Genomic DNA, 24366 nt, shown 5'->3' with positions numbered 1-24366 from the left:
CACTATGTTGAATATTTTTGATTATTCTGCACCGTGGTGGTTGTTGTCAACATTTTAAATAGCGGGTTGCATGATATAGCGCTTGCATGTTCAAAGTCTAGGAAAGTGGGAGTGTGCGCATTTTCAGGTGGGTGTATTTGTTAATCTGACTGGGTACAGTTATGTACTGATTGTCGGTTCTGCTTCAAAAGAGACCCCTTACCGTTGGTTTATGTGGCCAGTGACATAAAGTGAGGAGGAGGGACACCACTAGAAGGCTTGGCCTGAGACACCAGGGCATGTATTGGTGCTGACCAGAATGTGTTTGTGATCTGGCCCGTAATTGAGCAACACATCCTCGGCCCACTTTATTCCCAAACAGAATGCAATGTATGGTAGCTTAGTGACTGTTGCAGAGATCTATCTAGTCGGCCCCAGTTTATAAAACTGCAGCGATCTGTGTGAGTGAATACCGCTAGTCTTAGGTTTGCATCAACAAAAAATAACTCGGAGGGTTAATGCGCTAACTCACTGCTTGAGACCTGCAAGTCACAACTGCTGTTAAGAATTCTCAGTAGGTAAATGCATTTGTTGCCGATCTCCGTGCAACTTGCAGTGCACAACTTCAAATCCTAGTAAACCTTCAGTGGGTTACACACCCGATACTGCATGTAAGGTGCAAGGCATGTATTATGTTTACTGTGTTACATGTTTCACTGTTGCATGAAAAAGAGAATCCAAAATCTCTGGTAGCTCTTCCTCATTCTACAAGTATCGTCACAAACATTTTCTTCACCTTTCCCCCTTGGAGCTTTTTGAAGTAAAACGTTTTAATCTCTTGATTTTTTTCCTTGAACACTGTCTGAGCCGAGACAATACAGTGTACCCTAGTTTCCCTACATAAGCTTTTGGAGCAGGAGAGAATGTGTGGCTGTGTCCTGCTGGACTCCGTTGGACATCACCTCCCGGGCAAGCAGGGCTTTAAGTGGGCCGGGTCTCACCGGTGCTGAGCACGGCAGTATTTTAAAGGGGGCCTTGAAACGGGTCTCTATCAGGCTCTGTTTTGTGCCCTGACTCCGGTGACTGCCGGCACATTCTGTGCACGTGCTCACACTGCTCACTTCTCACTAGAGTGGAGAAGTGACGGCATGACGTCATGCCAGGTGAGTTGTAGCAGAAGGGAAACCTTTAAAGAGTCATTTTCTCTCTGGATTTCCATTCTCTTTTTGAAACTCACAAGCAGCATCATTGTCGTGGTGTCACCAGGGCTCTAAGTGGAAGCTTTTTCAATATTCTATACAACAAGCCATAATGCTGCTTATTTATCTTATGCAACTAACAACCATTGACAAAGCCAATAGTCCTGACTTGTAGGTATGATGTTACTTGTTGTATCATACAATCTGGATGCAATGACAGAAACAGCAAAATACAAGATGTGTTGCACACTATGCTAGGCACAGATTTTTAGCTTACGTGTTTTTAAGCCACGTCCTTAATTACATTGGCCATGCCCCTTTGAGAGGCCCTCCCCCCCCCCCCAACCCCCCCCAGTTTTTTTCAACTCACTTATAGCCCTGCGGGCAAGGCACACCTGGGACAAAGAGATACTATTTGCCTTTAGTCTCTGGTGCCACAAGAGTGGACGTAAGAAAATGGTCGCCGGGGAGCTCAGCCTCTTTTCTCAAAACCTCCCTGCAGACCGCATGCTCGTCTTCATTTCACAGTGGCAGGCGGCCTGACATCTGCGGCACGCGCTGCCGGTGCTGGCGAGGGGAAGGCGCTGGTGGTCTGCACCATATATTCACGTTTTAAATTCGGAAAGTATTTGCTGGTTGAGAGTCACTAGGTAGAGCTTTCTTTTCAAGGTTGCCACCCAGCTAATATTTTTCTGGCTCAGCGAATCTTTTATGGGTCTGACCTAGCGGCAGCTTTAGGTGCTTTGCCAGCATTGTTTTCCAAAAACAATTAATGAAAAAATACATAGATATTCACCTGCATAAATGCCTTTTCAGTCAGACCAGTGGATGAAGGGGGTTGATCAAGTTTCATCCACATTTCGCTCCTCCAACAATAGCTTACTGTACCGTAGGGTGACCAACTCGTGTGGCTGCAAATTCAGGACAGTGAGTGTAAAAATTCAGGACAAAGGGTCAAAATTCAGGACAAAAATTCAGGACAGAAGGTCAGAATTCAGGACAAAAATTCGGGACAAAGGGTACGTTTTGCAGACACATCAGAGGAGGTCGCGCAATTATACGTAAGTAAATAGACAACCAACACAAGTACAAGTCAAAATAAGTTTATATTAGGTTGAGAGAACTTTGCACTGCTTCTGTAGTGTGCCGGAGTGAAACTTAAATATCTGAGCTTGCATATTCAAAACAAAAAAAATGAAGAAAGCGATCAAAGCCGAAGGCTTCTCAGATCTTACATGCCCCTCTCCCCCACTGGAAAAAAACCACCTGATCTGATCAATGATCCCAAGTAAATGTGATGTGTAAACGCTAAAGGGGCTCGGAGGGCCAGGGTAAACATGAAAATAATAACAGCACAAAAGCAGAAACTTTGCGCTATTGGAGAAAAAGAAATAAATAATAAAGGAAAATTGTATTTGTACCATTATCACTGCTTGTGTGACAGTTTAAGAGGCTAACAGTGGATGCACCTGGGTAACATGCGCCAAAATGAAACCTCCACCTCCTCAGAGCTTGGGCCCTAGTGAGGTGACAGGAGCCCCTAAACAAAAGCAGTTTGCCATGCTCTGGGCTCTGGCAGGAGGAGGCCCAGCAAATGCTGTCACTGATCCGGCTCGCACAACACATGCACACTCTCATCACAATGTTTCCCCCTTTCCAGGGTGTCTAACCTCATACCAGCAGCAGCCTTCTGCGGCCCCGCAGAGATGCTTGTACCAACAGATGCCACCGGGACTGTACTGCATGTGTGATCTTGCACCAGGCGCTCACGATCCCAGGCTGGTTCTCTCCATGGTCAGGCAGATTCATTGTTGTTTCCGAGCTGCGAGATAACAATGTCCTCCCAAACCACCCGCCCTGTCAGGTGACCTCTGACCTTAAGCTCCTCTCTGTAGGAGTAGGCCCGGCTCCAAGGTTCTGACTCTGGGAGGGCCATGAAGAAACATGGGTGAGCCAAGATGATGGATGTGGTGCAGGCAAAAAATAAAAGCATTCAGGAAGATTGTAAGCATTGGGGAGAGAATGTAGCCAAACGGCTAGGGTGGTCGACCTCTGAGCTGGGTAACCGGTTTCGAGTTTCTGCAGGGACGCTCAACATTCTGGGCAAATCACTTAATCTCCCTGTGCCTACTAAAATGAATGTGTCCATCTGTAACGTAACTGGTGCTCATATAAAGCGCTCTGATACCTCCAGGGTGTAGTTCGCGCTATATAAAACTCCACACAAAAAAAGATCTGTTTTAGACACTGACAACATAGGCCCACTTTTCACAAGTCTGCAAAGTGAAAGATGCATATGTTTACTAATGTTTGGCCTAATTGAACAGAACATTGGCCCTTCTCAGTACCCAAATTGTACTGTTTGCAGCGGTACTGGGCATAAGGCATGGCTGCAAACCATACCCGCTGAGCACTGCTGCAGGAAGTACCAGTTTGGATGCTCATGATACTTGTTAGAGGGCAAGGGTAGTGACCATGCTCAAGGTCAACTAAGCATAGCCATGCCTAGACATAATAGTAGGGAACATATTTTTGGCTACAGTGCATGACTAAAATGTATGGGTTGCGAAGGCGGAGGTTCTCTGTTACCATAACTGACCATACTCTTTGTGAAAGGCAATGTTTTTAGATTGTGGATCATTAGTTGAATATCCTTTCAGCAGCGATTTCAAAACTCATATTTCACAGAAATAATGTCATAGTGATTAATTAATTCTTTTTATTATCTATATTCTTATTTATTACAGTATCAACCAATAATAAGACCAGAAGTGAGTGTAATGTGGTATACTAAAGTGGTGAAATGCAGAGTTTTCTAGGCATATTTTAATGTTTTAAAAACATGTGATGTTAAAAGTACATAACGTAAAGTTTTAGAGTTCTAGTGAGATTTACAAATCACTCTTTCATAGTTGAATATCATGTAAGTATGTATAGAAATGCAGCAATACAAATTATGATCTTGCCGTTCCTTTTGCATCACACCCATCCTTTGCCCGAAGATGTGCAGGGAACGGTTTTTCCTGCGGCCATTAAGTGCTGAGAGCCAGCAGGGAAATGAATAGCATATCTCACCTTAACTTACACTGCACGACAAGGCCTGCCCTGGACCACCAGTACTCAGGAAAGGGAAGTAAGCATCTCATCGGAACCAGTAAGATATGGTTGCCTAATGATGTGATTACGGCCCCGTACAACAAAGGGATCATTTTGAAATGCTTTGTCAGCTTCATACTTCACAAATCTCGAGAGGTTTAAAAAACATATATGCAAAGGACTGAGATTTCCAACTCTATGGATCTCTTTATGGAACCATATTACCTAATTGTTAGTATTTATACTCTATATATAAACTTATAGGGCTGTATTCTCAAAAGATAAATTCTGTCATAAACATAGGTTTATGACTAAATGTACCTTTTTTACACCTGCAAGGAATTCATAAAGGAACTCCTGACAGGTGGCTATGCATTTATTACTGTGGATTATTTCTCCACCAAGAGTCCAGAGAAATCCACTATAGTAAATCCCACTTAAGGTGTGAGAATTGAGTGTTGTAAGGTGTGATTCACCTTAGTACTTTTTAGGTACACCCACAAGCATATACATTTTTGGGCACCTTCAAATTCTTCTTTGTAGCTTTTCCCCTCTGGAGATATTGGGAGTAACAGTACTTCCAGGAAATGATGGGAAACAGATCCTCTGAAATTTTCTCCTCACAGTAATAAAGGTGAAAACATTGCATTTGTACAGGAGCCTCCATCCCCCCTCCTCTGATAGCATTCCTCTCGTCCACCTGAAAACCTCTGCCTGGTTCACTATGAGCCATACTATTGGGATTGTTTATTAATTGATTTGGGAATCAATGGCTGATAAACTTGACTCAGGCAATCAGGATTTAAGATTTGGCAGCTGATTCTGTCAACGGGGATAATTCCAAGCCTGTACCTCATGCTATCAGCATGGGTAAAAATGACTGCCCCATTCTGTTTTTCAAAAGCTAAAGTAAGGATCTGTATTGTTCAGGCTTGTGCACAATATTAATCTCTAGACTGCAATATTACCATCTTACTCGGATTACCAAGATCAGGCGCAGTGTTCACGGTTAACTACTTACAAGGTCCTTGGTCACTGGGATAATCTAATGCATAGTTTTTAACACGAGTTCAGGGTGAAATCTGTGCAGGCTACAACACAAAAATGTACCTCAAAGGAATTGGCATACATACAATGTATAGTGACAAAAAACACAGAGTGATATCCAGAATTACTCATCAATAAGCAGAGACTTCCTGCAATAATCACAAATAGATACAATAGTTGTTTATACTAAAATGTTTTAAATCTTCAATTATGTGATTTAGTACTTTTGAGACTTGTTCTTTTTTGTGTTGCAGTTTACATTCAATTTTACCTTCAACTCACACTGAAACTTTTATTTTTTTATTGAACAAATATATAAATGTGTCTAATAGTGCTTGATATAACATATTCCGTCATAAAATATATTTAGCCACATTGTACCATTATAAAGCATTCTAAATAGCAAGAATTTGTATTTGTCTAACCAGTGACTTCCATTTCATCAACTTCAGAAGGATGAAATGCTGACAAATCCATATTGGTATTCAAAACAGAGTCCCGCAGGTTACACAGGACTCCAGCAAAAGTCACAAAACTGCACTTATAACTATCTAAATTCACATGCACATTATGTGCACTACGCGGAATGGTCCATAAAATGTTCTTTTATTAACTGTCACAAAGCAAAATTTTTCTCATTTTGGAAAGGCCCTACTATAGGAAAAAAAGAAAACAAACCACTACTATAATATATATTCTCTAAGTGTTTTCCCTGAGAGAGAGAGTGTGTGTGTTTGATTGTGTATACACTTGTGACATTTCGCTGCCTGATTCCCAGTTGCTATGACCACTTGCAATCTCTGTATTTTGCTGTAGTGGGAGTGTCAGACACTCTGGTGTTCTTTTGTGTGTGGGAGACTTCGACATCCATGCCTGCTGACTTTCACACCTATGCATGCTGATACTTTTAGGAGCCTAAATCACCATCATACAAGTGAGGTGATTAAATAAAGTGTAAGGGCACACAGACACTCGGGGAGGGGGGGAACGAATTGACACTATTTGCTTGAGTACAGACCTAGAAAAAACACCTGATCTGATCAATCATCCCCAGGGAATGTGATGTGTAAACGCTAAGGGGGCATAAACAAAAGCAGTTTGCCATGCCCTGGGCTCTGGCAGGAGGAGGTCCAGCAAATGCTGTCACTGTGCAGAGGCCCATTATCATTCTGTATGTGATAATTAGTCCGACATACAGAATGATAATGGGCCTGATAAGTCTTTTACTACGTCAGGGAGGGGCGGTTACAGGCCATTGATCACAGCAGGAGCCGAGCTGGCCCCTGCAGTGAGAGTTACGGAACTCTCAGACTGCTTGCAGGGGGCAGCTCACTCAAATGCCTGAAATTACGGACAAAAGGCGTCCGTGAAAGAAACCCTCACGGACAAGAGGCGCAAATTACGGGCAGTCCTTGAAATGTACGGACGGTTGGTCACCCTACTGTACTGGGTGATAGGTAAGCCCACTTCATCCCTTGTCTATTTCGTACTGGGAGTGATAGCATTTTGCTTGCTCGTGTGCACAGGCATCTGAAAAAGGGTGCACTTCAGTGCCAGGGTTAGTATGCCTGGTGCGCTGCTTTGATTGTCTATATTTTTTAAATGTTTTGTTCAAGTTGCTTTTTGCATACTACATATGCTTGCATACATACATTCATGAAAAACATTAAAGCCTTCCAAATGCTAGAACTATTGGCTTTGCCAATGCTAGTTTCACCTTGTGGATGGTTTGGTAACAGAATAGCATCACTGGTAATTTCATAGGAAATAAACAAAAAGTGATGGGTGGCATGCTTGAATTAATCACCGCCACTGGTAATTTCTTGGGTCGCATCCCAGTCCATCATTTTTTGCCACCATGCGACCTCAGACTAGACCCAGCTATATGCAAATCAGCCTTGATTCTGCTTTAAAAGGAACAGTCCAGCCCGAACTGCCAAGCCAAGTTTTACCTGAACCTTAATTCAAAGGTGAAAAACAATGGTGTGGAGTGTGACCAAGAGTGTTTGCCTGTGGCTGAGATTAATTCAAACATTCTTTCCATCACCTTTGTTAGAAATGGGATCTCTGGTTGGCTAAGGCTTGCACCAAAGCCAGGTAGAGACCACCACTCTAGTTAGGGCAAGGGAGTTACACTCCAAAGATAACCCCTGCTCTCCCCCTTGGCAACGTTACACGAGCAGTAAGGCTGAACCCGGAGGCAGTGCAAGTTAAACATTTGCGCACGCACCCCCCAGCAACAACATCCCAGGCCTCCCACAAAAGGAACTCCACACAAGGTTATATCAAAACTAGCCTTTATATTCTCAACCCACCTTAGAATAGTAAGCACATTATGTACACTGTGCCAACTGGCACTGGGCAATATTTACAAGGGATTATGTACACCGGACAGGGCCACGGGGACCACTGTCAGAATCAGCACTGAGTAGAAATAGCACTTCTAGCACATAGAATAATTGTAGCACCAAATAACCATTGTAGAACCCAACCAGTAACCCCTGGTAAAAGGTAGGTACACACTATGCAATCCTAACCACCTTAGGCATATATCACGCGGGGAACCACGAACTCACTAGCATAAACAATACTAGGTAAACACAACCTCCTAAGCCTACATCATATCTAGAGGTATCAAACACAGGGTGCGCAAAACATCCTACACACAGTACATTTCCTAACACCCAAAGCATTAGCGCATAGTTCACGTGTAGCACACAAATCCCATCAAGGGTCCAGGTTGCGTCACTGCACAATAACCTAAACGTAGCAGCTGCCCGCTACTTGCTGGGCAGCTGAGGACAAGAACAGGCCCTAAACGCTGCAGCTGGCACTAAGTGCTGCGCAGCTGTGGAAGGCCGAGGTAGGGCAAAGGAGTGCGACTCACTCCTGAGTTCAAAGTACTTGTCCCTAGAAAGGAAAGAACCTAAACGGTGCAGCTGCCCACTAATTGCTGGGCAGCTGGGAATCAAAAACTGCGACAGGGGCTCTCACTAGCCCTTATTAGCACAACTGCCACACGTGGGAGCCTTCTAGGCCCTAGAAATCAATACTGCGCAGAACGGTGGAGCTCTCTGGCTCTAGAAATACATATTGCGTGTTTTGGAGCCCTCCAGGCTATGGAAGCAAATATGTCCCCTCAACAATGAAGCCTGGGCCCCTCTGGGCCCGGTTGAACTATTATGTTCAAATTGTTTGGAGCCATCTGGGCTCTAAAAATAATGTGTCCCAAGGAGCCCTCTAGGCTCTTAAAATAGTGGGGGGCTTCATTGGAGCCCTCGGGCTCTAGACCATCATGGGCGCGGGGGAGCCACCTAGGGTCCTGAAGAAAACATGCCCCCTGTCGTTGGGCCCTCGGGGGCAAGAACCCGGGCCCCTCTGGCCCTCGGGACCCCTTTGGGGCCCTTTCAATAGGTGTGGCCATCGTTGGAACCCTCGGGCTCGGGGAAGGACGGCGTGAGCGTTGGAGCGGCCCGCTGCCATCTGGGGCCGCTCGGGGAGCTGTACGGTCCTTGAAGGTCCTAGGAACCCGTAGCCCCACTTACCGGCTCTCACTGCTGCCGGTCTCTTCTCTGTGCGGTGGCATACGGCCTCCGGGGGCTCCCCTCACTTCGGGGAGCCCCGCCTCACCATTGCTCCCGGAGGGGGCGCAACAGGCGCCTCTTCACCCGGTCCCCCGTCTCGGGACCGGGACTTTGGAAAATAGAGCCCGCGTGGCTCTGTGCAGCTTCTCCCCGGTCGCGGGGGTAAGCGGAAATGACGCGCCCTGGGCCCGCCCCGAGTCAGGCAAGGTAGTCTGGCTTCCGGTTCGGGCCGGGGAAGCAACGGGAAATGTTTTAGAGCGCGGCTCAGGCCACGGCGGTGAGACGCGGGGTGGGCACCCGCCTTAGTAAATAATGAAAGGAGCGGGGTGGCACCCGTAGCAGTACAAGTCAGCATGCAGCCATAAGTGGGGTGGGCACCCGCGCTGCAACCATGAATGCAGGCAAAGTCGCAGGGTAGGCACCTGCGCACAAAAATAATTAAATAAGCGGGGTGCCATTAATAAAGGCAGCCATGAGGGGTAGGCTCCCTCAATGACAGGGCATTTTTAAAATAAAGCGCTTCCAGGCGCTAGGGCAAGTAAAATATCCCTAAAGATAAAGAAAGGATCCTGGGGCAAGGAAAAATCCCCTAGTCATTCCAGACCAGGCAGAGGGGTCCCCAAGAAGTCTTCCAGCATCCAGGGCATCCAGGGGCTGGGCAGGGCCCAGGGAGGCAAGTCTTCCCCTGGGCCCCAGCAGCAGCACGCACCTGGTAGATTCAAGTCCGGAAACAAGAACATTTAACATGAGGTCACAGCCTCTTTTTATACACAGAAATCCTTTGTTGTCAAAGGTGCAGGCAAGGGGCGAACCAGACGCAACTGGTTCCTGAGCACTTTGTTTTGCTCAGCCCCTCTGCCTATTCACAGGATGAGTCAGGGACATCAGACACACCACAGGGGGTGGAGCCAGCATTGTGGAGGGAAAGCCCAGCCCTATTCAGGTCCCAGCTGTACTCCTCCCTCCCATCAACATACAGATCCCTTCATTCACCGCTGGGGCAGACCCATCCTGACTCCTGGAGCCAGGCACACCAGCCAGCTCCAGCCAATCACAAGCCAGACAGTCAATTCACATCTACTGCACAGGCAGGCCAACTTCTAGAAGTGGCACTTCCACACTAGACGCATTAAAGCCGCACACATCATCGCGCAGCAATCAATCTCACGAGTTCGCACATACCAAACTCAACCTTGCACTCCCCACGCATCAGGAACTACCATGGACACACACATTCCCCATGCATTCCTATGGGAGGGCAGGCCATTCTCACACGCGCACTCAGAGAGCGCACGCACTTTACACTGCGCCACAGTGCTAAAGTGCGCAAAGACCAGAAATCACTATAATGATGTAACATTAAAAGGCAAACAGTTCAGGGGTCAACCTGCTAGAAGGGCCAAGTCCAACAACCTTTTTATATTTGCAGTAAGAGCACTCAGAGTGAATGTATGTTCAGATATGGATAGCGTGTTCACATTGCTATAGGACACAAACTATACATCACTTACGAGACTTAAGTAGGTCGAAACTGGTCCGAATTTACTTGAGGTCCCGTCTGGAGGCCTGGCATTTTGGGCTGAATTCTTATTGGAGAGGGGCCAAGACTGAATTGTATAAGGCAGGTCTCGGTCTAGAATAGCACAGTGGGTGAAAGACAATGGTCTCAAATGTGCCCCTGGCGATTGCCAGTGGCTTGGATTAATTCAGGCATTTCTTCCATCACCTTGTTGTTTTTGCAGTATATTCCGTAAGTGTAATGGGAATGCCCAATGTTGGTTCGAATAGGTAGGAACATTGTTACCACTCCTAACCATTTACTACACACAAGTGTCCACGGGTCTAAAACCATTATAAAATCTACCTCACTGATAAATCAAAACTTACTATATCCTAAATGTAAGGGAAAACCTCATTGAGAGTATGTATACCCATCTGTCACCAACAGGTGCCATCCTTATTCATCATCTGGGTCTCCTCCTAACAACTCCATAGTGACTAGTTGATGGTGAAACCAGGACCTGTTGATAGTGTCCCCAACCCACTCACGAGTCACTGAATAACCTACAGATGTGAAATGATTATCGCTTGTGATGGGGGAAAAAAACAACTATTTGCAGTGCAAAATTAGTTTACAAAAAGTGAATTAAAATTGGATAATGAGAGAAAAAAATATTTGTTGGTATTGCTCAGTGCCCAAGACTAAAAACAGTACAAACAAAGACAGGTTTCAACAATTAACTGTCATCATTGTTAATGGGGTCACCACTCTTAACCGACACCCCATAAAGCTACACCCCTGGGTTGGTATCAAAACAATCCAACCAATTGAAATTATTCAAGTATAAAAGCAGATTTAGAAATTAGTAACATCATACTCTGTGTCAAATGAAACTCAACCATGAACGTCATTTAGAGGTTGCCAGGGGTCACAGCTGTGAACCCTGGCTTGTCCCTTGCGACCTCTGCCTCAGAGGTGGCAAAATCAGTGACAGGAACACAGTGGCAGGTCTTCCAGGGCTCCAATAGAGAAGAATGTTTCATTATTCACTACTCGTGTAATTAAAAAATGGAGTACAATTAGCTGGAATATGACCTTCCCTGGCAGCTAAGGTGTGTAAAAACCAAAATGCGTTTAAATGTATGTTGTGTGTAGGTGCGTGTTTAGGTGAGAGAGTGTGTGTGTATGTGTAATCATGTTTGTGTGTGTGAAACTGAAGGTCAAATGGTGTGTGATGCCACTTCCGCTACACCAGGCATTTTACTGAATTGATGTTCATGAACACAACACACTCAATTTGTTCAGTTTCAGTTTTTACAATGCTAAATCAATATTTCCCAATGCTAAAATATATATGTAGGTTCTATCCCTCAATTAATTGGCAAAGTAGATATGAAATGAATATGCAGGGTCGGGGGCAATGTTTTCCTCAAAAATAGATGAGGGAGTGTGTACCTAAAGCTAAGATTCAAAACAGCATTTCAAATAACAGCCAATAAGTGAAGATACAATCAAAAACTCAAGGTCAGAGAACTAAACAAAAATGAAGGTTTATTAAAATATTAAAGATCAATACAGAAGGCTAAAATATAGTTGGTTTCAAAGAATACGTCATAGTACTCCAAAATCAATTGCCATAAGGACTCTTAACATTCTAAATAGATGCATCACAAGCAAGTAAGTCGGGCAGCCTCCCAAGAGATTGAAAGTGTCACACACAGTCCCAAAACCATGACTTTTTATAAGAAATGTCATAGTGTGACGAAATGGAAATCACACAATCAGCATAGGACTAACAAACAAGTAAACACATCATCAAATCAAAATACAGCATTATTATATGTCCTCCAAAACCACCATGCTAGCACTTTCCCCTAAATTAATATTAATAAGTTGCCCTGTGACCTAATGTCATCAGAGGTGTCAGAACAAATCTGGTTACATAAACAGTTAAAAGCCTCATAAATGTGTAGCCTACAGTGAGCGAGCAGGAAGAGCCTTAAAAAGTAACAAAGCCTTTCTCCAGAGTGCCTCCAGATTAGCATGTCATCACAAAGCATCAGTTCACATTTTGCTACATGCGGTTTCAATGAGAAATATAAACCCATGATTAATATGAATGCTTCAAGAAATCAGGTGAAGTTGAGGCCTAGGTTGGTCTATGCCAGGAAAACATAATTCTGTGCATCACAACATTATCGTTTCACTTGCAAAAGGTCCCTGTTGATAAGCAAATATGCTTCGAACTAGAAAATAGCTACAACAGATACACGTAGAGGACAAACACAAAGCACACACAGACATATCTCAAACTGGTCTATGAATGCTGAGTCCATCAAGAGCAACGCATAAATCCGTGTAATTCCACTTGAGAATGAAAAGGTCCAAAAATCTTAAAACTTATAGAAGATTGGCACTCAAAAATGATTCTAAAACGACGTTGAATGAATACCAATGTTTCAATCTCCTTTGCGAAACAACCTTAAGGACCATGTGTCAAGTTGCAAAAATGAACAAACGCTGCCACTTAACGAAAATCCAAGATTTGTTGACACACACATGATGGGCAGCAGTAACCAATCTCATCACAAGAAACTAAAGACTAGGCTAACTATTCTAAATCCTATTGGGTGAATAGGATGCCACGCCGGGATATTCCTGAATGTCAGTAGCTTTACCTAGGTGGTTGTGTAAAGAATCCAGCACAACAACATAGTACAAATACTGGTATGCAGCCACCATTCCTGTTGTGCATGGATGCTGCATTTCATCACGAGTATCTCCCATCTATTTCTCTCATGCATTCTTACATTATTGCCACCAAACGTGGGCTGCCCAGCTAACCATCTGTCCAGATATTCAGTTACATCTGGCACGTGGTCTACCTTGCTGTTGGACCACATTCAGCCCACACATGTGATGACAGTTTTTTTTTTTGAAGACCTTTATTGGCATCATTAGGATAAACAAGCATGGGCCTACAACCAATCCGGCCGGCCACAATTCAAAGATGATCAGAAGTCAAAATAAGCGACACAAGGCTAGTTGGCAGGCAGGCAGACATAATTAAACAGTGCCAGAAATGGGATAAGTGGCAATAACGGCCCAAAATCAGGATCAATGAGGTCAATTTTTTATAATAATGGGGCAAGGCTCATGGCTGAGTCACAAATACGGGAAAATCAATAAACAGGAATACACCCGTGCCAAAACAAAAGGAGGAAGGGGGGTGGGGGGGAGGAGGGTGTGAGGACGCGAATCACCCGTAGCACAAAACAAACGTAAAACGTAATTGAGAAGCATACAAGTGCTACCAATATCTCATGTCCCCCACCCAATAACACGCTAGCAAAGGCAAGGGGAGCGGATAAACTGTACTGACAAAACCACTTCTCGCAATACGAGCCTGGGAAAAAGGGGGGGGGGAGGAGGGAAAAGGGGAGGGGGGAAAAGGGGAAGGGAGAAGGGAAAGGGGGAAAAGAGGGGGGAAAAACAGAGGGGAGGAAACCAAGAAGGGACAAAAGAGGGGAAAGAAAGAGGAAAAACAGATGAAGAAAAATAAAAGGAAAAACACAAACGTGCAAGATGGGCGCCACCCCGGGCCAGGCAACCCGCGGCTAATAGTACAGAAGAAAGTGGAAGCTGGCGAGAGAAAGGGTGTGGCATTCGCGACGAAACATCGAAACAAGAAAAGTGACATAGCAACAGACCACGACCCACTCATGCCAGAGAAGCAAGGACAGAAGCGGCACCGCTATAAAGGGATAGAAAAGGGCCATAGAACCAAAAGAAAACATCTGAAAGACCCCGCCCACCCGTCCCACCCCGCACCCCTGCAGAAGGCTACGGCCTACCCTCCAAACAGCGTGCCTGTCGCCCTAATCCGAAACCCGAAATATAGTTAAGAAAGAAAGTAGAAGAAGGAGACAAAAAGAGGAAAAAAGGAAATATGAAACAAAAAATAAAATGTGAGGGAGGAGCCAGAAGATATGAACAAACACATTCGGCTACGACCCTCCACCAACCAACAAATGAATAAGTATCAAATCAGTACCACACCTTCACATACAGCAAAAACCCACAGGGAGGGGGAGGAGAAAGAGATTGTAACATTTCCCCGTGACGGGGGTACAAGCATCAGTGTAACGGGCGGGTAAACCAGCAAACGATCATGTCGTGCAACTCACCCCCAACCCTTCCTAACCACAAAACCAACCCAATAAAGGATAATGTGGAGCGGACCACCCAGCACAAAAGAATCGTAATGTTGGCCAGAATCACGGCAGCGAGATAAATCAGGGAGAGCCTTCGTACGGAGGGAATACAGAAAGTCAATAATGCAAATCAATTGTAACAGCAACGACAGGGCAGGCAAAGGCAAGCCGGAGTCCAGGTGCGCAGTTCGACGATGCAAAGGTTCCCCTCCAGGACAAAAGTTCGAATCCAACGAAGCGGGAGCAGACGACGGCCCACCATAAGTCCCAGGTGCCCGGGAAGGAGCAGATCTCCGCGTCGTGTGGAAGCCCTCGAAGTCTAGGCGGTGAGAAAGCAGAGGGTCAAAAGTCACCGGCCCATCAAGCGGCCGAAGAACAACAGCAGCAACTCCTGGCGCAGCCGAAGGGGGCGAAGCAATGGCGGCATCAGGACAAGAGGGGTGCATGAAAGAGCGGCGGCCCAAAATGGCGGCGAGCCGCATGGAGTCAGTAGAGGCACCGGGGGCCAAGACCGCGTACAATGACATCAAGGCATCCAGGACATCTCCGGGCGTGGGCGCTCGGGTACACACCCAGGCCTCCGCACAATCCGGCCGGTAAGGAGCGTCGGCGCAGAGCGGAGCACCCCCAGCGTTATCGGTAGCCATCTTGTGAGTTTCGCCGCCCCACACTCCACCGTGGGCCCCCAAACAGTCCCCAAATGTAGGACTTTACAGATCTCCGGAGGCTCCCAACAACGGCCTCACCGGCACAGGATGGGCAAGCGCCAGATGGGGGAGGGGGTCCCCTCCGAAGAGAGGCAGGCCCCACAATCGGGAGCCAGGCGCGGGGTTCCGGGCCGCCGGACAGGACAAAGGCGAAGGGACCCCTTCACACAGTCAGCCCCCAACACATCTCGTCCCCCTCCAGCCGCACGGTCCAGTCATCGGGGCCGGTTCTGGATCTCCGGGGCACACGCACAACGGTTCTCACCAGTGGCTCACTCTCGCGGCCCGGACCGGCAATCTCTTCTCCGCCGGTCGGGTCCCGCAGGCGAGGTCCCGGTCTCGAGCGTCCGAAGGCCCAGATCTCACCGAGGGCACAGCTGCGGATCCACAGCACACAGGATCCTCCGGACCAGACGGTGAGTAAGAGTGGGTCTTTAAATTTCAAATTCTGTAGTGAAGTTTCGTCACAGTGCAGGATATAGTACAGGATAGTCGAGGTTAGCTGGAGGGCCGACGGAGCCGAGCTAAAAGGCGGCCATTTCGTTCTCGAGCTAGGCTCCTCAAAAACGTGATGACAGTTTTTATTGTAAATTCAGCTATCTTCCTATTGCAGCATTAAAAGAAAACATTCACGTGATGGGGAGAGAAAATGTGCATGAAAATGGGGAAGTAAAACACAGGTCTAGAAGTCTCTGAAGTACTTGTTGGTACAGGATAGTGAGCCACTAATCTGTTTCATGGATGAAATTCGTATTCTCCATGGGCGCATCAGCCTTGAGCTCTGCAGTGAAGACCTCATATGGTACCTGTTTAACAGGGGAGGTCAGAGTTGTGGCTGGTCACAGTATTATTCTGATTTTTCTTTTCTTAGTCCAAGTATGTTTTAGAACAGTTTTGACTACACAACTGTTAGGAGTGCATTTATACATAGTTTCTTTTTAGTTCCTATGTGAGGATCTATATTTTGTGTGCTTTCCTTTCATGTGGGGAACAGTTAAATATTTCTAAAGTTATTAATGCATGTTGCACTTCTCATGGTGTGTAGGCCTTGTCTTTCGTCAGCTGGGTCTTGCGATCCTTAGCCCAGATCTCTGATTCTGGACCTATTGTGAATGTCTTCCATGTCCTTTTAAACCTTTAACCCCTCCTTCTGACCATGTACCCATTATTCCCTGTGGTTATGTCCAGGCCTTCAAAAAATCCTCTGGCGTTTCTTGATCCACCCCAATGGTGTACACACTGGTGTGTGGTTGGAAATCTGAAGTGATGTTCATATCCCCCACAGGGTAACCTTCATTGTTCACTTTCTTTATGGATTGTGGTGCAAAGTCTCACATGAGGTCAGGAATGTGTCAGCCATCTTGGATGCAGCAGTATTTAAAGCACATTCAGTTTGATGCCCATGCTTGGCTTTTTGGCTTTTTTTCATGGTAACTGCTGACTGATTCTATCGTTGATGGTTGTCTGGTTCCCATGTCAATGTTCATTCGCAGTGGTAAAATACCATGTGCCTGACGGAGGACGACCTAAGTGCACCTCCTTAGCTAAAGAATTACAATTTTGGGACTCAGTTGGAACACACAGTCTAGTCTGAAGTAATGGCTTTAGCATTAAACAAACTTTCAAAAGTGAAGAAATTGTTAAAGCATTGAAGACTGATACCTGAGTCGTCATTATCTTCATGCATTTCTTTGTGTCCCTATGAGCAAGCAGTAGTAGTTTGTGTTTTCTCAGTCCATATACAGATAGGTCATCAACACCCTCCAAGAGCCTTAGCTATGACCTAGGAGCCCCCAGGATGTGCAATTGGAGCCCAAAAGAGGAAGGTCCCTCCTGTCCCAAACAATCCCATTGCTTCCTGGCCCCCTTTGACAAACACTGCCACAGTGTCACATTTTCTGAATGGTGACCATGAAACCAGGGTATAGCTGGGTTCACATCACTCTCGCAGTGATTCTAGCAAAGAAAGGTGATTGGCTGTGACTCTTGACAGGCCTGATGCAGTCAGCAAGCCATGAATGTGTCAGGAGTTGGCATGTGAAGAGTAAAGTTAGTGTTTCTCCAGGACTTTGGGCAGACACTGTTGATGAGCCCAAAAGGAATGTGTAACTATGGTAGGAAGGACAGAGAGTGAGGTCACTGGGTGTGCCTGGGCTGACCTCATCCTTGGCACGAGCAACACTACTTGTAGCATTGGGCAAGATTCTGCTTATGTCTGCCTGAGGAGGGAAGAAGTGGTCTGGGATTTTCCGGTTAGTTGTTACTGGGTGCAGAGAGCTTCCAGGAAAGTTTGATAGAAGTGGTCCAGCATGTACAGCAGCTATCCAAGCTTCCTGCCTGTGCAGTGAACGAATTGAGCTAAAGTAGCGTCAGTGCAGGCTCCCCATACTGCTGTGCTGTAGCCATTGAAGAGATCGCCAGTTAGCACCAGTTTTTCCAATCTTTCAATTCTGAGACTTGTAGTCTTCCCATTTATAAGGGAATAAACTAAACACTAGTCCGGAATTAAAAAAGGTACAACCAGGACTGGATTACCCCGAGCATGGTCAAACGTGGGGGCGCTGCTGTGGGCTGTTTTACAAAGAACTTGAAGCCTGTATTTATGATGGCAAATCAAGAAGTTCATTATAAAGGCATGGATTCCCTAAAAGCGCGCACATGCGCATGTCACCAGCCTTTGTGGTACAGTACTGTGGTACTAACATGGTTACCTGCTCTTGGTGTCCAGTGTTGTAGCTCAGTAGTTTTCTGATTCCTCAGTTCTCTGCGGCGGCACCCTGACCGTCAAGCCACTACACCCCTTCTGCCATCGCCACTGGATTGAGCAGCACCGGTAACCTACCATTCCCAGCTGAACACTCCCATTTCCTTCAATCCAAAACTATACATCTCTCATTTAATCCGCAAAAGACCAATTGTCAAGAAGAACAAGCGATAATTCACCAGGCTAGGTTGGTGCGTTGGCTGCTCACACATATGCGTCTACGTTCTGGTGAATATAGGTATTATCCGACGCACTGGCATGCTTTGGTGACTGATAAGCGTGCCCCAGTGGTCAACAGCTTAAAAAGCACTCACACCCATCCACCCACACAGGCATTCATCCGAGTGTGGAATGCAGAGCAGGATGAGCCCACACACATCTGTGCAGCAAAGGAGGGTGCTTCTGACACTGGTCTTAAACAACGGCATAGGTCAGAAACAGGCCTTCTAAAGGGAGTGGGAGTCAGATCATGACTTTGTCGCCTCTTCCAGAGAATGAATGTGGTGCAGAATTTTGCAGCCTGTAATATGACTGGGACAGAATGTAGTAGGCAGATGAAGGACGGACGTATGGGGAGTAATGAGGGAAAGATGATGAGCAGATTGCTGAAATGCTTCATCCTGCTCATGCCTTGATGAGTTGCATAAAAAGGGCTCCTCTGCTAATCTTTTATCAATGCACTGCATTGGAAGGTGGCCTGCGGTGAGGGTGAAAGGATACAATTCTTCGGGTGCCTACGGGCCCCTCTTGCACCACTGGAATGCATTTCTGTCATCCCTTGGCTGCACCACCACATGACAATACAACACAATTGGTGCAACAATCAAAAATTGTATAAAGGTATGTTCCTAACATTGAACTATTTTATTTTAAACATGGCCCAGAAATAAGTCCAGGGAAAGCAAAACCTATTCTGCTGAATGAGCAAATTGGACATTTGCTTAGCAGATCACAAGTGGAAGAGACTGTTGAGAAGCCTGGTCCGACCACCAAAAATAACGAAGATGAAGGAAGAGCTAATTTAGAAGAGACTTGCTTAAATCCCATGGTTGAGATGACGGGGCCAAATAGGACCATAGGCCCTTATCTCTCGTTAACATCTTTGTTATATTTTAACACCGGCTGAGGAGGAACAGTTAATTTAAGTTTTGCAGGGGAGATCAGCTGGCTTTGAAAGACCTGGGCATTGATAGGTATTTGCTGCATAATGCAACACCAAGAATGAAACTGGCAGCTAGTAACTAGGCACACTAGGTTCTGCACAGCAGACTCTGATCTTCTGATATGGTGCCCATAAATATGTACATGATCCACAGCCAGTTCCAACAATATGCATCCTGCCCAAATCTATCCAAATCCGACACACCCTTGAGAACTATTTATTGCAGCCCTGACGTCCTAACATGATGGGGAGTAGATGAGATACATGGTGTCGAAGTGCAGTTGCAAGCCACCAAGTTTTAAGTAATGTGTGTCTGCCTTCATTCTGATGGATATAATTTTTCGAATGGTGAGTCAGTGTTGGAGGTTTGAGGGCCAAAAATTAAATAGCCCATATTCTAGCAATGACAGTCTCTGCCACTTGCCGCACTAGTGATGCGGCAAGTGGCAGAGACTAACATCTGGCTTTGAGGTGGTGAGCACCACTGTGTACCGGTAGAATGTCATTAAGCCGGAATACAAGAGTGCATCAAAGATTGGAGGATGTATTTACTAGTGCCAGATATTTCATCAATGGATACAAAATTGAAGGAGGTTTAAGATAACAAATGATTTTTAGGAGGACTTGACGCTTCAGATCTTTTACGCTCCAATGTATCCTATCAATAATAAAGAAAGTATGACAAATTAGCGACAGTTGTAAAAGTGTCAAAGAAAGAGGGAGATCAATGCCTTCTAGACTATTTATAGGTCTAGCTTGACAGTGCAGTTGTCACTAAATCTTTATGGGATAACGAGTAAAAGAGCTTCAAGAAGCCATACTAAGAGAGCGGTTTTAGTTCCACCTGCATGTTGATTCCTATAACTACAGCATTAATTGGGCAGAAGTTGTGTACTTCAGATGAAAAAGTAGTATTTCGATGGCACTTTATGCCCTGTTGGAAAGCTTATGCTCAACGCAGTAGGCCTGAATCGGTTATGGTGCCCAGCCATTGATGCCCAATGGGTATCTGATCGGGTTATTTTGAAAAGTAATACCAAAGACAATAGGCCTGACTTACTGCGAAAAGCAGATATTAAAGCTAACATACTTGTAGGGTGGATTGTTATTACATGTGGACACGTTTTTTGGTACGTGAAACCTCAGAGTACCATAGTAGGCAATACTTTTGGTATTAGTTACCACCTGCCAAACCAAAGGGTTGAAGATGTGAAATGTGACAATCCTGGTTAGGCCCTATTAGCTAGGACTGCATATATTTTTTTGCCACCAGTAACTTTGTACATACTTGTAATTTTATAACTGCATGTCTGACGCATGCCTGATGAAAAAGCTTATGCTCAATAGAGTAGACCTGAGTTGTTTATGGTGTCAAGCTATTGATAAGAGCTTTAGGTCTGATGGGTTCATTGGAAAAATAGTTGTGTCACATGCATAGGTCTGGTCTGTTAATGATAAAACGATACATTGAATGTAGTAGGACTGAACTATTTATAGTGAGAATCATATGTTAAAACCAATAGACCTTTTAGTTGGATTATGTGTTACTGTGACTGTAGGCAGACAATTTGTTACATGGAATCTTATAGGTTACAATAGTAGGATACAGTTTTGGTGTTAGTTACTCACTTTGACAAATCCTCGGGTTACAATCTTTGCAATGTGAGAATCCTTGTTAGGCCCACCTACAAGGGTCAGTAAATGTTTTTGCCAGCTGTAACTGTGCACATATTAGTCATTTTTATAACTGTTTGCCTGAGGATTTCCTTGTAGGAAAGCATTTGCTCAATTAATTAGGTGTGAGTTGATTAAGGTTACGAGCTAATGATGAAGGGTGTGTTGGCCTGGTAATTATATGTGTAGTTTCTACTTACGTGTGTACATACTTTCTAGATCTCACCGGGGAGCGGTAGCTGATACCCAGGCCCTTGTAATAAAAAACAAATCATAACAAATATATACATTTATAGAGGGGTGTTGGCTCATCCCTTATCAGGCCCTGGACTGGTTGACTGTCATTCAAATTCTGTTTCTACCCAAGACAGTATATAGCATGGGACAGTGGGTTACACTTTAGCACTCCATTTTTCTTGATCACATAAGTACAACCATCCAAAATGAAGAGTATTTCAGTTCCAGGGCTTGTACGCCAGTCATTTTAGTTTTCCATTTTCTCTGTTTATATGCCATTTTTTACTCTCCTTTTCTTATTGTTTTGGGGCGCGTCAACTCGCTTGTTTGTTACTCAGTTCCTCTGCCGTGCCCAATATCCTTCTCTGTCACTGGTTCTAAAGCAGCAGGCCATCTTGGAATGCTTTTGGCTGTAATGTCTCATTGTTTTACCATTCTTCGATGGCTGATTGTTTCGAAGCAACATATCAGCCATTAGGGATCAGGACAACAATGGTACACATTTCACCATACCAATCCAAGTTGATTGGCCATTGACTATGTTAAAATTATTTACTTCGTTTTTATAGCAAGCTCATGTCTGCTGCATTTATTCAGGTGGCATTCTTCTGTTTTTCCTCTTTATTATTTATATTACATGTGCTTGTTAAGTTTGCGTGTTCTATTGTGCATGGATGAGTGGGTGAATGCAAGAATGCGTCAGTGGTCGACTAAGTCTGGGAAACTGGGGAAGTGAGGGGACTTCCTGTCGGGGTCAGTGCCACAATTTCTTGACAATATCCTTCTGTATGTTAGTTCACTTGATTCAACTAATTGAGGTTCTCTCGATCTTTCAGATTATTTTGGCTTGGTGTTAATTTGGAGTAATCCTGAGTCTTTCCTTTAAATCCGTCATTCCCTCCACCCTGGTACTACCAATCCTATAGATGGGGAAACTAAGATGGGAAGGGCACCAGAATTTGCCATTCTGACAAAGTTCTGCTTGATGCTAATACTGGGGCAGCCGTCCATTCTCTTCAGTCACTAGTAAAGTTCTGGTCATCTCAGCCGATGTCAGTTGCTGATAGGGTAGTCCTTTGGTAGATGTTGGCGCTTCCACTGCATCTTTATCTCTGTTACTAATTCCTATGGTCATACTGACGGCCATCTGAATTAGGTCCCACCCCCACGGACCACACCAGAAACCTTGGCATCATTCTAGGGTCCCCATTCACACAAGACGCATGGTCACCCAGGCCTTCATAACCAGTAGACTCGACTACGGCAACGCACTCTACGTCTCCAACCAACTCACTCAAAGACTCTAGACCATCCAAAACACCACCGCCAGACTCCTCCTGACCATCCAGACTCCCTACCTCACTAAACTACACTGACTTCCCTTCCAGAAATGTTGCAAATTCAAGTTGCTCATCCAAGTCTACAGAGCCCTCCTCCACACTGGACCAGCTTACCGCAATGACCAAATTCAACTCTACCAACCTTTCAGACAGCTACGCTCTACCTCTCAGTCCCCTGCATTCACAGAAGTAATGCAGGGGGGGGTGCACCTTCTCTGCCAGGAATAGTAATAAACTTCCTTTACACAAATGGGCAGCTACTTTACTCCTCAATTTCTGCAAGAAGCTGAAGACTTGACTGTTCACCTAGGAGCACCGTCTAGCCTGTGTTCCTGCTGTAACGCCTTGATATCCTAGTGGGTGATAATCTCTGCCGTACAAATCGACAGAATATAAAATACCCAAAAGATACTTCAAAAATGTAAGTGGTTGCCAAGGGATACTTATAAGTCTAAAAGGTTAATTGGATTTAATGCTAAATGAATTTTGGTGTTTAAATGCATTACACTTATTCCCTAGCCAACATGGACCATCTCTCCTCCAACTTTGACAAACCCCTCTGGATTAACCTGAGCAGAACTTTGTGCTCAACATCTGCAGTACCTGACATTTGTCTTGTTCAAAATTTGCCTTTATGCCATCCACTTTTTGGAAGCTCATGGCTCCCTGCAAGACTCAAGCCAAATAATCTGAGGTACTGTCCTCTCCTAGTACACAATGTAAAAAAACATCATCCTCATCATGCCTTACGATACAGGATTTCGAGTTTGCTTCTAAACTTGGCTCCCGACATCACACGGGGAGTAGTGGTGGCAGTACTTTAAATGTGCATGATGTTTTGACTGGCCAACACATCATGCACACTCTTCATGTTCTCTTACAGCCTGTGTGGAGAACATGCACAGCCTGCCAGCCCCGTCTGAGCGCCAAACCATGGCGCTCGGACCAATCACAATGCTGCTTTAAGGTAGTGTTGTGATTGGTCAGGGGATTCTGGGAGGCTGTACGGGAAGAAGAGGTAGCGGCTGGCTGTATAAGTAAGTGGATTTTTAAAACAAAATTAGTCCCCTACCCCACATCTGTGTCTCCCCCAACGCTTTTCAGTAGCAGCCGCTACTGGTTGCAGGTTGCTCCCCTCCTAGAATGCCTTTGAGCATTGCTGGCAGTCTTCACTGCACCTTGCTTGGAGTAACACACAGGGCTCGAGTCGGGGTACCACGCGGGTGGACGGCGTCCCCCCACTTATTTTACTGGGAGCTCGATAACTGGAGCAAATGGAGCCCCACATTCACTCTTTGGCCTCTCAGTGGCGAGATCGGAGCTCATTCAGAAAGCTGCTCTCGCGCTGGCTTTTCTGATGCAATAGCATCTAAGGGGTGAGCGAGGGGAGGCAATGAGTCTGATGGTGCAAGCCACCTTTCGTGACATCACTTCCTGTCGAGACGTCAGCGTCCCCCCACTTCTTTCTTTAGGACTTGTGCCCTGGTAACACATATGTTGGGTATTCGGTCTGCTAAGGCACCGAGACAATAGTACAGAATCCCTTCTCTTGTAGTCCTTGGTTTCCCTGATAGACTTCAATAGATGTTTCAGATTTAGATTAGTTTTGATGATTTTATTGCGCACGTACAGCGGTACACCACAATTATATAGTGGTACACCACAATAATATCACAGTTCAACAATATTGTATAAACTGCATTGACCTTACCACTACATCATAGGGCAAGGATAGGTAAGGAGATGTGCGGTTCAGAACAGTAATTTATATTTACCCTGTGATGTAGTGTTTAGGTCACTGTAGTCCATGCAGTATTATTGTATGTTCATAATCTAGACCTTGAAACGGAGTCACAAAACGG

At 45.3% G+C, this 24366-nt stretch overlaps 1 protein-coding gene across 1 annotated transcript in view; it reads left to right on the top strand.

Annotated features, from left to right (window-relative positions):
• Nucleotides 1-24366, top strand: part of HPSE (heparanase) — a 137921-nt gene that overhangs the window by 30557 nt on the left and 82998 nt on the right. The gene's annotated exons all lie outside the window — the stretch shown is intronic.

This window comes from Lissotriton helveticus, chromosome 2_1, assembly GCF_964261635.1.
Source record: "Lissotriton helveticus chromosome 2_1, aLisHel1.1, whole genome shotgun sequence".
NCBI classification, from domain to species: Eukaryota; Metazoa; Chordata; class Amphibia; order Caudata; family Salamandridae; genus Lissotriton; species Lissotriton helveticus.
Note: the sequence above shows the minus strand (reverse complement) of the source record. Positions and strands in the feature narration are given on the sequence as shown.